A 14032-nucleotide genomic window follows, 5' to 3' on the forward strand; every position below is an offset into this window, starting at 1 on the left:
TGTTAAAGGAACAAAGTCATGTGAAAATCAGCCTTTCTGCCAAGTCACTTTCTAATCAGAACAGTTCACTGACACTCCGCTCAATCGAAGAATTCACTCAGCTCTCTGAAACTAGTACCAGCAAAAGGGGACCAACAATGACAAGTTATGCAAGATAAACAATAGTGGAAATTCAGCATTTTAAAAGCAAATTTCATCCAAAAAAAAAAGTTTAGGACTTCCTAATATTTGGGTGGATTCATACTGAATTGATTCTGCTTCATTCACCATATGTTGAATATGTGCTCACATTATTACAATACCAAATGTGCCTCATTTGGTGCAGAGACTGATGGGTACTAGAGGGGGACAAAACCCCATAGTGATAGGTAATTACTGATACTGCTCAATAGATCTGAAATTTTGTTGCAGAAATTAAAGATGCATCAAGAATCAGCAGAAAACAGATTAGTGGAAAAATACATTTAAGACAAGAGCTTGTATGTTTTTTTCCAGAGAGTTTCTGTCAGGTGTTGATTGTCAAATTGGTTAAACATTTCCCTAGAATTTATGATGTCCACACTCTTCTGTTGTTGACCTGACTGTTGGCCATTCAGGAAATACACAAATCATTTGGAACTATCAAGTCAACACAAACTGTGCTTTGAACCACGACACATTGTAAGAAATCCATGAAAAACAGGATCCTTCTTATTTCCATGTTAGCCACATAAATGAGTAGCTTGGAAACATACATGTGTGTGCCTTAGGGCACAAACTGTTGCACAAAACTACTTGTGCAATTCAAATGATTCCAACATCGAAAGTGACATAAGAACAATTATGCTACTCATCTCCTAACAGCTAACCCAATGCTGAAGGGGGCAAAAGAAAGGAACTGTGCTTAAGGGAGAAGAAACCAGCCCAAAAGAACACAACTTAAGAGATAAAAGACTTTGGGAAGAAGAAAACATCCATTTTAACTAAAAACTGAAGTATTGTATATGAAGGTACTATTAATAATTAGCAATCATTTACTTCTAATAAAAATATATCTCTGATGCTTTATATTTCATGTTTTACACAAATTCCCATTTTCTCAATTTGATGCTGTACTGTTTAATAGAATCTTTTAATGGAAAAAAGCCTGATGTGATAGACAAAAGTTATGAAAACAGAGATGTTAATTCAGAACGTGTTAAAACAAGTTAAAAGGGAAGAAGTTTCCTACTGGAAAAAAATCAAGAAAGTGACTTCCATAAATCAGAGGTGAGCTCTTTACCAGGCCTCTCATTGCTCAAAAAATGTGAAGATTTGTAAGAAATTGTTCACATAGTAAAAAGTTTATCACCTTTTCTGTTTGCAACATACATAAATATGAATAAATAAGTAGATACTACTGATTTTTACGGCTTAAAAGAACAACAAAAGAAGCCTAACTGAATGGAAGATTAGGGGCAGAAATATTGTTCATCCCATGAGAATTAAAAAAAAAAAAAAAAAAGAAAAATACAGCATATTCCCTCTTAAAATGAAAACGCAGTGAAAATATAGAATCATTGAGTCAAAATTACCCATTTTCAAGGAAAAAGTATTTCTGCGGTTTTGTAGTAAAGTCTGCTATTCATGAAGTTCTAATTGAGCAGATTAGAAGTCCAGAAAACTGCAGTGCTCTGCAGCAAAATCTCATCTCATCGTTTCAGTTACATATAAACCTATATGGCATATTGATCCTTCTTGTTATGGGTGCACTACTAAAATTAGTACCTTCACTCACAGATGATTAACAAAATTAACCAACATAGTTGTTTAATAACAGAGAAATACATGTCAACTGTGCAGTACAGCTGAAGCTCAACACCCTTCAAGAAAAGGTGGCAAAAAAGAAAGACATTTTGTTTCAAGCGTAACTTAAGCATACTAGAGAACTCTTACGAATACATGTCTGAAAACCTTACAGTACTTAAAATATACAATTACTTTTTGAAGTAGGAGGTGGTTTTGCTTTCTGATGGTTAACACAGGATAAAAATTCTCCAGTATCTCAAACTGCAGCAACCACTAACTGCATGATTTTGAATAATGACATTATCTCTAACCCAATTTACTGGTTTGGAAACATTTTACAATATGCATTCACTGACAGAAATAACATGTACCTTCCTGAGTGTTTAAATGTTTATTTCATTAGTATTTAAACTCCTTCAGAGGTTCAACCATTAGAAGCTGTACAAACACGACTACATACCCAACAGCCTTTTATTTTGCAGCAGCAGCAGTGCTGTTTGGAAGATTCTCAGATAGTTCCTACTTGTCATGTGTTGGTTGGCTTCACAGAACAGTTTCGGTGTGTGTGAATTAAATAGAAATCAGAGGAAACTAAAACAGAAGCTCTGCTCCAGATGCACATCAAACACATCCCAATCCCTAATGGAGAAAAAGAAGTGAGTCAAGTCACTCCTTCGGATAGCATAAAACCACATGTGCAGGGGAATGTTTGGTTCAGTAGAGCAAAATAAATGCAGTCAAAGAGTTAAATAGCCAGTTTATATACAGCATATATGAAGGGGTTCCAGCAACTACCAACTATCTATAATTGGGTCTTACTGCACCAAATAACCTGCCAACAAGTTCAACCTGTGAAGTACAGAGCTACTTTTTCCACATCAGTCTTCAAAGACTGTCTAGCATCCAGCAATTCACAAAGAAACATTAACAACTGTATAAAGCATAAAAGAAAGTGAATAAATCATTTCTTCCACAAGTTCCCAGTCTTTCAGATTAAAGAAGTGTGACATGAAACACTATCAAGAGTTAATTAACAAAAAAGTGATGCTAAATATGAATAAATGACAATTCTCACACAGAGACAGACCTCAGACCTCTTAAAGGTATACAGATTTGAGCTGATTCAGCCAAATGGAAAGGAGAGGAATAATTTCTGAATAAGTACACACTAAATTGATTCTGCTTTGAGAAAACAAAGCATGCAGTTTTAGAAGGCTAGTCTTGAATGCATTCTCAGCCTTAAAAAAAAAAAATAATAGTAAAAGCTTTTTCTGGACAGAAACAATAACTTAGAACCTTCTTTAAATGGCAAACATTGGATTTTTAATGTTATTTCTAGATGGGAGAGAGAGAACAGAGCAGCAGTGTGAACATACAAAAGTTGAACAAATTTCTAAGTGCAAAGCCCAATTTTAAAAGTCAATTTGTAAACATACTTAGTGACTTAAAAGAAAACAGCTAAAGAAAAGAAAGATGGGTTTGTAATAGTAATTAGAAGGTATACTACTTCTGACTAAAATGGCTTATAAAGGATTAATCGCAGAACTACTAGCAGGGTCTCATTAGCATGTTATACAACTGCAAAAAGTATTACAAATCATAACCTGAGCACACACAGTTGTACCCACACCTAACTTCAACTGTTTGGTCAAGCACGTGCACAGAGCTTCTCATGAATCATCGCCAACGCATACTTATTAAAGCTCTTCTTACTGTCAAAAACATCTGCTAGTTCAAACCAAAAGTAATTCAGTATTAAGAAAACTTTGGATGAACTCATTTTATAGCAAGGTGGTTTTTTGCGCACACACACCCTGCCAATACATTACTGCAGATAATTCCATTCTTTGGAACCTCTCAGACGTGGTGAAGTGATCAGAAGGTCCAAACACAAAATGGTTCAGTTTTTCATTTTTCTTCATCTGTAAAAAATGCTGTTGACTGCACGCATACAGCACACTATTTACTCCTTCCTTAGAAAGGTCCCTCCTTTGAGTAACTAGGCTCACAGATCTATTAAAATAGTTACATATTAACAGGCTCACAACCATATGGCCAAACCTGACCCATCAGATATTGCTTGAGAGAGAAAGCCTTAAAAATTGTCATCCAAATCAAAGCTTCCATTGACAGAATAATTTGACTTAAATGATCTACAGGCTGGTGAAGACTGGGAAATTCTTCTACCCTCAAAAAAAAACCCAAGCAAGCACATCTGTTGTCATAGGCCTTTTGTACAAGTACTCTGGATAAACTGTTAATCTTCACAAGTAACTACATCTGTTGCTTCTAACATATGGACACACAAAAGGAAGATTTTAAAAAAGTACAATTATTTGTTATATATTTGTTATGCTAATCTAAACCACACAAAAATTGTTAGACTGGGTCAGATCAAAGAATTATCTAGATTTTTACCTCTGCCCTCTCCCATAGTTCTTTTCTCCTTCCTCAGCAAGATTACTGTGCAGCACGATCAGCAAAACACTGAAATTTCGGTGTTTAATTATGCTTCAACACTGTCATTTGTAGTCTAAAATGATCAGAGATTAATAACAAATCACTGAACAATCTGATTCTCCATACTTACCCAATCAAGGGAAATAAGGCAGTTACTTCCTGAGTCTCCAGTGCAGGGCACAGCATTTCCTAACAATTTAATTAAAAGCCTTTACTATGTTTGTCCTTTCTGCCCATTTCCTTTTTCTATGATTATTCTGGGATTCATTGTTTCACCTATTAGCACTAATCCTCAGCCTAAAGCTTTTCTCATCTTCCTCACGGATGTACTTCTCTCATCCAGCAAAGAAACACTGAAATCTCTTGCCACAGAAGCCAAAACCACTTTCAGGAACTTCATATGTACATTTTTAGTTGACGCAAAATCCAGACTGATACTTAAGTCTTACTGTGAGCTGAGGGATCTCTTGTGGATCAGATCAACAACCATGTCCCACAAGACTTCCATAAAACAAATCGTAACTTAAAAAGAGATAGGAGCAAATCTTATCCTACATGCTTCTTTGCTCTTTTTAAGTCTACAATACAACTAAGACCAGCTTTTTCGTACGTGGAAGAGAAAAACCTCACAGTTGCTTTCCATTTGTGTGCGTGAGAGGCATCTTCCATTGTGAAAAGCAGAAAAAGTAATTTCATTTTGTAGTACACTGGCAAGAAAGTGTTCAACATAGACATGATATAGAAACCTTCAGTCCTAACACCTAGCTCCACTGAAAGGATCTAGCCCAGGTTGTAGAAGTATGACCACTCAAAGACAACATCTTTTTCACCAGTCTACTGCTTCTTTAGATCAGATCCAAGGCATGAATTGACTATGGAGGATTAGCATCTTCTACAGTAAAGTTTTACTTTCCAAGAAGGTTGGTGTTTCTTAGCTGTCTTGCCTTTAACATTTTAACATTTCTATTAAGAATTTAAGAGCTTTGGTATACCCTGAATCTTTTAGCAAATCAAATGTTTAGTATTAAATGTTTCCATCTCTCAAAAGAGATGTAGCCATATGAATGAGCCTTGTGGATTCTTGGTGAGATTAGATGCTGGAATAAGCTGCATGGGTATCTTGCGTCCTTAATGAGGAAAACTCTAGTTTATCTCTATTTACTTTTGTTGCTTTATGTTTTATTTCTGTTCATCTGAGAACTGATATCCACTTACAATGTGGAAAGTCGACTCAATTATGCCAAAATTAATTAAAAAAAAAAAAAAAAAAAAAAGCAGCTTTGTTTCCTCACAGCAAGATAGGAGGTCTACTACAGGACACCACTGCCTTCAGTGTCAGGACTTCCTCCTGGTCAAAAATAACTCAAGTCTACCAATAGGTTAAGCCTGAGATAAGCATTCTTGTGCTCATAGGTCCTCAAAGACAACATGGTCCAACACAAACATATGTTCAGAAAGCCTTTCCCTTGGCTAAGTCAAGAAAGTATTTCTCATCAGAGACATCATTCCACCAAAAACCAGACCATGCAAACAATTTCATGACTCCTGTAAGGAAAAAAGGCATTTTGGCCTCAGCACACTGCACTAAAGGAGGCAGGACCTGCATTTTTTTTTTTTTTTAATGCCAGGAACAATCAACTACTATGGAAGAACCAGATCCTGTACAAAGTACCTGAAGAAAAGAGTGTTTCATCTCTGAATGGTAGTAGTTCACATGCTGACTTGTTTTAATCTCTGAAACAAGTGACAAAAAGTATCAGAAGAAACGCACGGTCCTGTATTCTTTGGAATCCACATCAACATATAATTAGAAGACCATCTGTTCTCAAAACTGAACAACCCAGGGTAGCGGGTACCTAATCATATGACAAGAGGGATCAAAAATCCATAAATTGAATGTCAAGCATAAGGCCTGCATCTGTGAAATGTTTAGACAGCAGAAGAGTATTGAGTGAAGTGCCCTACTCTTTGATAGTGCTGCTAACAAGAACATCATGATGAAGTAGTATGTATTGGCCAGGAAAAAATGCAATTATACTTAGCTTTGATACAGATAACAGTGAAGTTTAGTTAATTTGGGACTATCATTTACTACTTGCTTATTCTTCTAAACCTAGGCTGTCTCCTTGTTTCTCTCCCCAGCACACTGGAATGGGACGTGAAGGGAGAGGAAAAGAAGGGAAGAAGCAGAAAAGAGTACCACTGCATAAACAGAAAGGCACAGCAACATGCTACAGAACCTGGTAACAATGCAGGTATCATACAGCAACAGGTGTTAAACAAAGCACTTTTTTAAAAAGCAGAATTTATTTTCTACCTTACGCATGAGATTCGAAAAGCTATCACCCCTATGATCTGGTCTTATTTTGTTTACTTGCAATGAACTGCCCCAGATCTTTAGGAAACCACAGACTGCCTTTAAATTCCTTTTGATGTGGTGCCAAATACTGGAAGAATCTAACTGCCTCCAAACAATTGCTCACCCTTGTTGCTTATAGTATTTGTTTTCCAAAACAGGGACAACAAGCTTAGATTTGAAACACAATCCATACAGGAACGGCAGGCAGCATAGAGCAGCCAGGACTAAATAATTTTTCTCTCTCTTTCAAGGAGATCCTGGACCAGTAACCCCTACCCAAGGAAGAGCAAAAGCAGCCCACTGCACACACTTGAGTCATTGAAATAACGGGAAAAATTAGTAAAAAAGTAAAGCTTTTATATAGATGAATAAGCAGTTTAAATGCAACAGCCACCAAAATCTCAGGTTTACTGATGATAATACATTACTTAGCATTCCAGTTTATAAATGAAGTTGCTAAAATTACACTGAAGAGGCCAGTCACATGGTATTTATTCCTGTAACTGCTGTAAGTTTAACTCCTCTGACTTCTAATGCAATGATCACTAGGAGCACTCTTAATGGTGTTCTATTGCCAGTATTTTGGCATCTGATCGTGCTCATTTCAGTGAGCACACATGCAATAAAATGACTATTTTATGTTTTGGGGGGGTATTTTTTGGTGGGTTTTGGGGGAGGAACTTTGATGTGTGGGGTTTGGGTTTGGTTGGGTTTTTTGTTGGGTTTTTCTTGGCGTGGTGGTAGTGGTTTGGTTTTGTTGTGTTGTTGGGGGTTTTTTTAAGAATTCAGTCTCTTCCTAGTGTGAATCCCTAAGATGAATTTCTTAACAGAGGTCAACTGAAAAAAAATCAAATTTCCATGAGATCTCCTTCAATGGATAGTTTCTTTATGATTTAAATGTAAATACTGACTCTACAATTATAAAACATGATGCATATTGGTATAACCCAAATGTCTCCCAATCAGTACAGAAATTTTTGGTGTTTTGTCTAAGGTTGTAAGGGGGAGTGGGGGGGAGCGCAGAGGGGAGAGGAGTACAGGTACCTCAGGATAAAGGAAAACAGACTATTGACTAATATTCTTTGGAAGCAAAACTGACTGTACAAAACAATACAGCAACAGGGCACAATTACGTTACAAAGCATTTCAACAGTAAATAAAAGAATCACTAAATCAAGGGTGGTTTTGGTGATTTGCTATGATCTTTAAGTTAGAATGGAGTTTTACAAAAGCTGATCATTGCTACCTGCTTCTCAAGGCTGTTAATATAACCAAAAACCCATTTCTGCTTCACAGTCCAAGGTACTACTACTCCAAGAACTAAGCAAATCACTTAGATGTAACAAGTACTGACATAGAAGGAAGCTAATTACACTTTGTCTTTTTTTTTTTTTTTTCCACTACAAAAAGTGACTCTGGTCTTTCTGAAAGGACCCAAAGGAAATCTGCAAATACTATGTAAAAATATACTTATGTAGACCTTGTGGGTTATAAAACTAAGTTTTGCTGAAAAGACTTTCTTTTCAAGGTCTAATAATTTCTATCTTCAGACAAAAAAATGGAGATACAATTATGATCTGCTACATTTAGTGGATGAAGTTTTTTTTCCCCTCTGTTCATGAGATTATGCAAAAAAAATATTAAAAAAAACCAAACAAACAACAGTATAAAGCATTATCCATGCAGGAAAAAAAATAATAAATTGTATAATCCCGAACAGCTACGCTTACCTGCTGACAAGCCACTGTAATCTGATTTCTGCTGAGGAGCTCAGACCACCACAAATCACTATTACTGATAACACTATTATTTTATTGTGTTCACTAAACACAAGTGCATATACAAAATGAATTCAAAGGAGTTGTACACTGGAACATATAGAGCACTACCAAGTTTATTCCCTGTTTTCCCTCCTGCCAGCTGAGGCTAAAGTAGTGTTTCACAATGTCTCTTTCTTCAATTACCAATTCAGATAGCTGGCATGACGGCTCTTTGTAAGTTATCCACCACAGTAATCACTTTCAGAGCACAGGGATGTCTCTTCTGGACTCTTTTGGTCTCTAGCTGTTATCTCAGAAAAAAAATAATAATAATAAAAAAAATAGATATAATGTATTTACCCTAAAGACAAAAGTTTCTCTTACTAATGCCTCAAGCGTTATACAGACTGTTTTACAGGATCTTATATATCTACTTTGCTGAAAAAGTAAATGCTCCTTCCAACTAACAATTTGGTCATGGCATCCCACTCTGCTGCATCATCTTCAAGTCTACAAGGCCTTCCAATATCACAAAATTGGAAAGAGTTTAAAAAAAGGCCTGATCTCAGTTTTTGGCCTTGGAGGTATACATGAAGACTGGCATACATATTAGGACAACTTCAATCCTTTTTCAGTGGACTGGCAGTTCTATCAAAAGTGCTCCTCTACTTAATACCACATAGAGTAAGACAGACTCATGAATACTGGATTTGGCACTAGAAAGCTATAATTTCCGTACAAGATCACTGCTAAAATGAACTATAATGTAGGAGTACCTCTGTGCTATTGCTACTATCTATTATTGTTCAACTGTCCGCCGAGTGACTAAAAGGAAGCCTGTCCCAAACCAGAGCCTTACACAGTTCCAAGCTACCTACTTCATACTTCAGAAAGTAAGAAGACTTAAGGGAAAAAGTTAGTAACCTAAACACCAGAATTACAGTAACGCTGAAAGAGACAATGGCATCTAGACAAATACAGTAACACAGACAAGACTTTTCAGGAATATACATACTGAATTGCAGAGCAATACACTGCAACCCTAGTTCGGAGTGCAATGCCTGACCAGTCTCAATACATAGCAGACAAAGAATTATAGCAGAGAGTCTGCTATTTAAAGTTCTGCAGAATTTAAAGTAATCCCTCCCCCAGCTTAACAGCAAAAAGCACAGTTAAACTACTAAGTTCAACAGCACCACTGACGTCATCTGTTTTATTACAAGCTGCTTTTAAGTTGGTAGTATTCCCCTTCTATGTTTAATGGATCAAGTAGAAACCAGCTGTTCAGCCTATGCTACAGTTCAAAGCAACTCACGGTTTTAGATTCTACCTCAATAGGAAACATGGGAGAAAAAGAGTGTTGGGGAAACCTAGATAAGCACAAAAAGTCTGATTTTTTTTTCAGTAATATATTTTAAGTACTTCCTTATAGATTATAAATATATAAGATTTCCTTATAGAATTGCAGAAAGACTGAACACAGAAGGCCCATCTCTTGGGCAATTACATGACAATTTTTGAAGTCACCACAAAGCGCTGCAAATTGATAAATGCCTCAGATACCAAGCACTCTTAAGGAGACAGTTTTGAGTTATTCTGAAAGACAATTAAGTTATAATTTAATGCTGCAACTGGAGCAAGACAAAGGGAACCTTAAAGCTGTCAGCATTCTGGAGAGCCGACAGACATCTGTCATTGAAAGTATTTTTTAAGTGTAATGCTGCGGGATACAGATAATGCCTTTAAGCAATGACTATGGAACCACATATTGTGCAATTATACAATTATAATGGGAGAAAGTTTAGCCTTCTATCAACTAACAACCAACTCAGGAATGGTATTAGTATTAGAATGACACAGTACTAAGACAAATCAGAGCTCTATTTTATATATAATTTTTAAAAACCCAAAAAAATTACATCAATGCAGAAGTGAGAATTAATCCAATTTTCAGATCATGTACTCATTAGAAGCTCTGCCAGTCTCACAACAGCAGCACCCAATGCATTTAAGAGGCTAACACATGGCCAACTATACGTTAAAAAGTGAGATGCTCATTCCACGCTACTATGAAATGGAGGTTACTTCTGGCCCTCAAGAAGGCAGATGATGAAAAGCTGCAGTACACCCATCACACTTCTCCATCACAATAAAGCAGATTATTCTTCAAGCGGTTACCCCAAGCAAGGTGAAATTCCTTTCAGAAATATTTTCTTGGTTAAACTCTCTCACTCAGACATCCAACGCCTCTAACCACAGAAAGACCACAGAAATACATCAAAGTAAAAAGATGTTTACAGCAGTACCACATCATTTCAGCTGAAACACGTATAAGATCTTAAACATAGATCAGTCAAATGTGGGAGATTTCAATGCAGGGCATTAGACATTTAATTTCCATTGCACTTTTTTTTTTTTTTTTAAGGGACAATCACCTTGTTATAAGCAAGTTTCAACTGAGAGAAGTTCCTTTTTCTTGAGTTCCACATAGTCCACTATGGTCCAGTTTTTAGGAAAATTATTTCTACCAAAGTGCAAAAAACCCTGTCTTTCCTTCCCTCTTCTGGCTTCTGATGAAGAGGTTTCCAGGGAAACCTTAAACCACACACACACTAAAAAAAAAAAAAAAATTATACTCAGAAAAATACAGTTCCTTCTAAAGCATGCTAAGGAAAGTGATACCATGACAAAAACAAGTTCCTGTTTATTGACTCCATCAGTCCCTCCTTGGATATGCACATGTTTGTTAACCTTTAGGAAATAATTAGCACTCTCCTTTTGGCTTCTTGCAAAGTGTAATTGGTTAACTAATCCACATTACACTGAAAACTATTGTATTTTTCCAAGAATCTACGTTAACTACAGGAATACTTTCTGTGTTTAGTTTTGAGCTCTTCAAGATGAGATGACAATGACATCCCCCATTTATGAAAAGAAAGGATTTTCTGGCTCTTCAAGATCAGTTACAAAGGATGAAAATAAAGTTCAGCATATGCTACACTCCACAGCTGTTGTATTTGCACAGAGTAACTGATGAATACAGCTGTGCTGCACCACAGCTCGTGAAAACACCACAACTGAGCAAGACTAAAGCACTCTCAACCCAAGTGAAAGCTAAAGAGATGCATGTGCATGACACTCAGTTATTACATCCAACTGCCCTAAGGCAGCAACCGAACAAAAAGAGATGTGACTGTCTCAGGACAGGCAGCATGCTCTTTCCCTATTGATTCTCTGATCTTTATTGAATTCAGAAAATTTCCTGGAAATCAGTAATACATCAATAACAGTGATTTATTTGCACATGTTCCCAAGAAATAGGGAAGAAAACCCAAAGGTACCAGTGTATTTTTCACCGGAGGCTGAGGTAGCAATCAACTGGAGCATACATTGTCACATATTTTTAACAACTTCCAAAATCAAGAGGCAATTCAATCATTCAAAGCTGAGGTGACAAGAATAGCAATAAAAAAAAATACAATCAGGGACAATCAAGTGTGGTACAGGAATAAAGAACCAAAACCACAGCAAAGAGATGAGATATCAGATAATCGCATGAGTCAGTCAGCATCTTGGCTCCGAGTTGAGTCAATTTTTAACAATGTATTTGGTCCTAGCTAAACATAATATAAAGCACAAGTTCTGCAAATGTGAGAAGTCTTTATTAAAAGAGATGTGCTGAAATACTTCCATTGAGATCTAAAACACAATTTCCTGCAATTATACTGGAACTCATTGTATGGGGAGGCTGGAGGGGTAATGAAAAGGGTTTTCTGATCCCCCAACAGATCAGAGAAATCCCTTGTTCAGTGTCTAAACAGAGAAGTCTGTTTAATTACAGTAAATCCTATTAAACTGATCTTCCTTATAAATGGCTGAAGTGACCAACTCCAAAAGGCTATAGAAGACACAATGAACGGAGTTTAATTAGGACACACTGTTAGCTAAGTATAATCTATTAATTAGCATTCTTAGTTTTTACAGCTCATTGCAATAATACCCTTTTACTTTTAAATTGCACCCTTCTTTTTTTGGACCAAAGTTATACAATTCTACCAGTGTGGTAGTAATTATAGTGATTGCCTAGAGAACAGTGGCCTGGAAGTATCTGTAAATCCTTAATTAGGGGATAAACTTAAGACAAGAAAAAAAACAAACCTCAGATAGAAGAATCACTGTTCTTCAACCTATACATATTTGGTAACTGCTTAATCCATTCTAAACTATATACTCATGGCATTTTTCTTGCAAGATTTCCACAGCATCCTCAAATGTCAATATTTATTTCAGAAAAAATATATTCTGAGACATTCTCTTCAGTATGAAAACTGAACTTAAAAATGAAAATAAATTGAGAATTAAAATACTTACCTGCATCTGAAATACAAAGAACATTACAAAGATGAGTGAATGGTATTCCATGTTTTCATTATACTGGTACTGCACCTCTACATCCTAAACTAAAATTGTCACTGGATTACTCTTTCTAAGGAAATCCTACTTCGCTACTAAAAGCTGTTTAACTTTAGGTTTTCTTCACTCCAGGGAGGTGTATGAAAATGAATATGAAATGTCACACACATGAACAAATCCCATGTTTTGATACTTACCACTCAGTAAGAATACAGCTATACATGACAAGTTCATTAAATTATTTCATCCTGACTCAGGAAAAGCAACTTACTTTCTTCAACTCAGTTCTTTAAAAAGTGAAGGGGGAAAAAAGAAAAAAAAAAATCACCCAGTTTCAGTGTAGCAGCAGTGTAGCAGATTATCACTAACAAAAGGAACCTACTATTTAAGACAGGTCGCCTGAAAGTAGCATATAACATGCCAAGTATAACCAGCACTATTTTCTTCCTCCAGCAGTATCTTCTCCCCTCCACCTTCTAAAGCAAATCTTAAAAAAAGCACTGCCTAAAATAGCAAGTATACCTTAAGAGCTTCAAGAACATGACCATGCTTGAGTTATGGAAAATATTTCATTAAACTTTCTTGGATATTTAAAAAGCTCAATGGGGAAATTTGTCAATTTCAGGAAACTTTTGGAGTTGGATGCTGGGCCTGTATTCACTAAGAGTGGTGAGGTTTCTTACTGGAAAGTCAAGAGAGATGCCTAACTCACATTTGACCACAAACAACTGAACAGGAGGACACTAACTCAAAGACAAGTAATTACTTCACAATTAAGCTAGCAAGAAGGCCTAGGTGGGAAAATTTTTAAAAAGCTTTTAATAAGTACAGCTGACTACAAAGAGAGCTCAATTTTAATCAACCTCTCCGTTTTATTCTAATTTAGGCATGCTTTTGAAAGGGACAAGACAAAAGAACTAGATGCCCAAGTTTCTTTATTTTTCTGCCTACTCTCTAACTAGCCAGACCACTACAAAAAAACGTGTAGGGTGCTTTATGATAGTTGCATAACAAGATATGCACTGCTTATGACAAAAGAGTAGATGAGCAGGTATTAAACAGTGTTAGTTAAATGTAGCCAAGAACACAATTTATATCTGTTTGTGAAAACATCAAGTCTGGAATTTTTAATTGGAGCTCTAAAATAAGACCAGTGTAACGTGAACTTTGTTTTACTGGCAATCCGTCAACATTCAGCAACAGTTCAGTTGTATTGGGAGTCAGCAGTCAGTATATTCTGCATCTCAGAGAATTCTTCAGGAGGTAAGCACTA

The 14032-nt window shown here is 36.2% G+C and overlaps 1 protein-coding gene across 5 annotated transcripts in view; it reads right to left on the reverse strand.

The window, feature by feature from the left end:
* ERC1 (ELKS/RAB6-interacting/CAST family member 1) overlaps positions 1 to 14032 on the reverse strand; it is a 311152-nt gene that overhangs the window by 274951 nt on the left and 22169 nt on the right. The gene's annotated exons all lie outside the window — the stretch shown is intronic.

This window comes from Falco naumanni, chromosome 5 (genome assembly GCF_017639655.2).
Source record: "Falco naumanni isolate bFalNau1 chromosome 5, bFalNau1.pat, whole genome shotgun sequence".
Classification (NCBI taxonomy): domain Eukaryota; kingdom Metazoa; phylum Chordata; class Aves; order Falconiformes; family Falconidae; genus Falco; species Falco naumanni.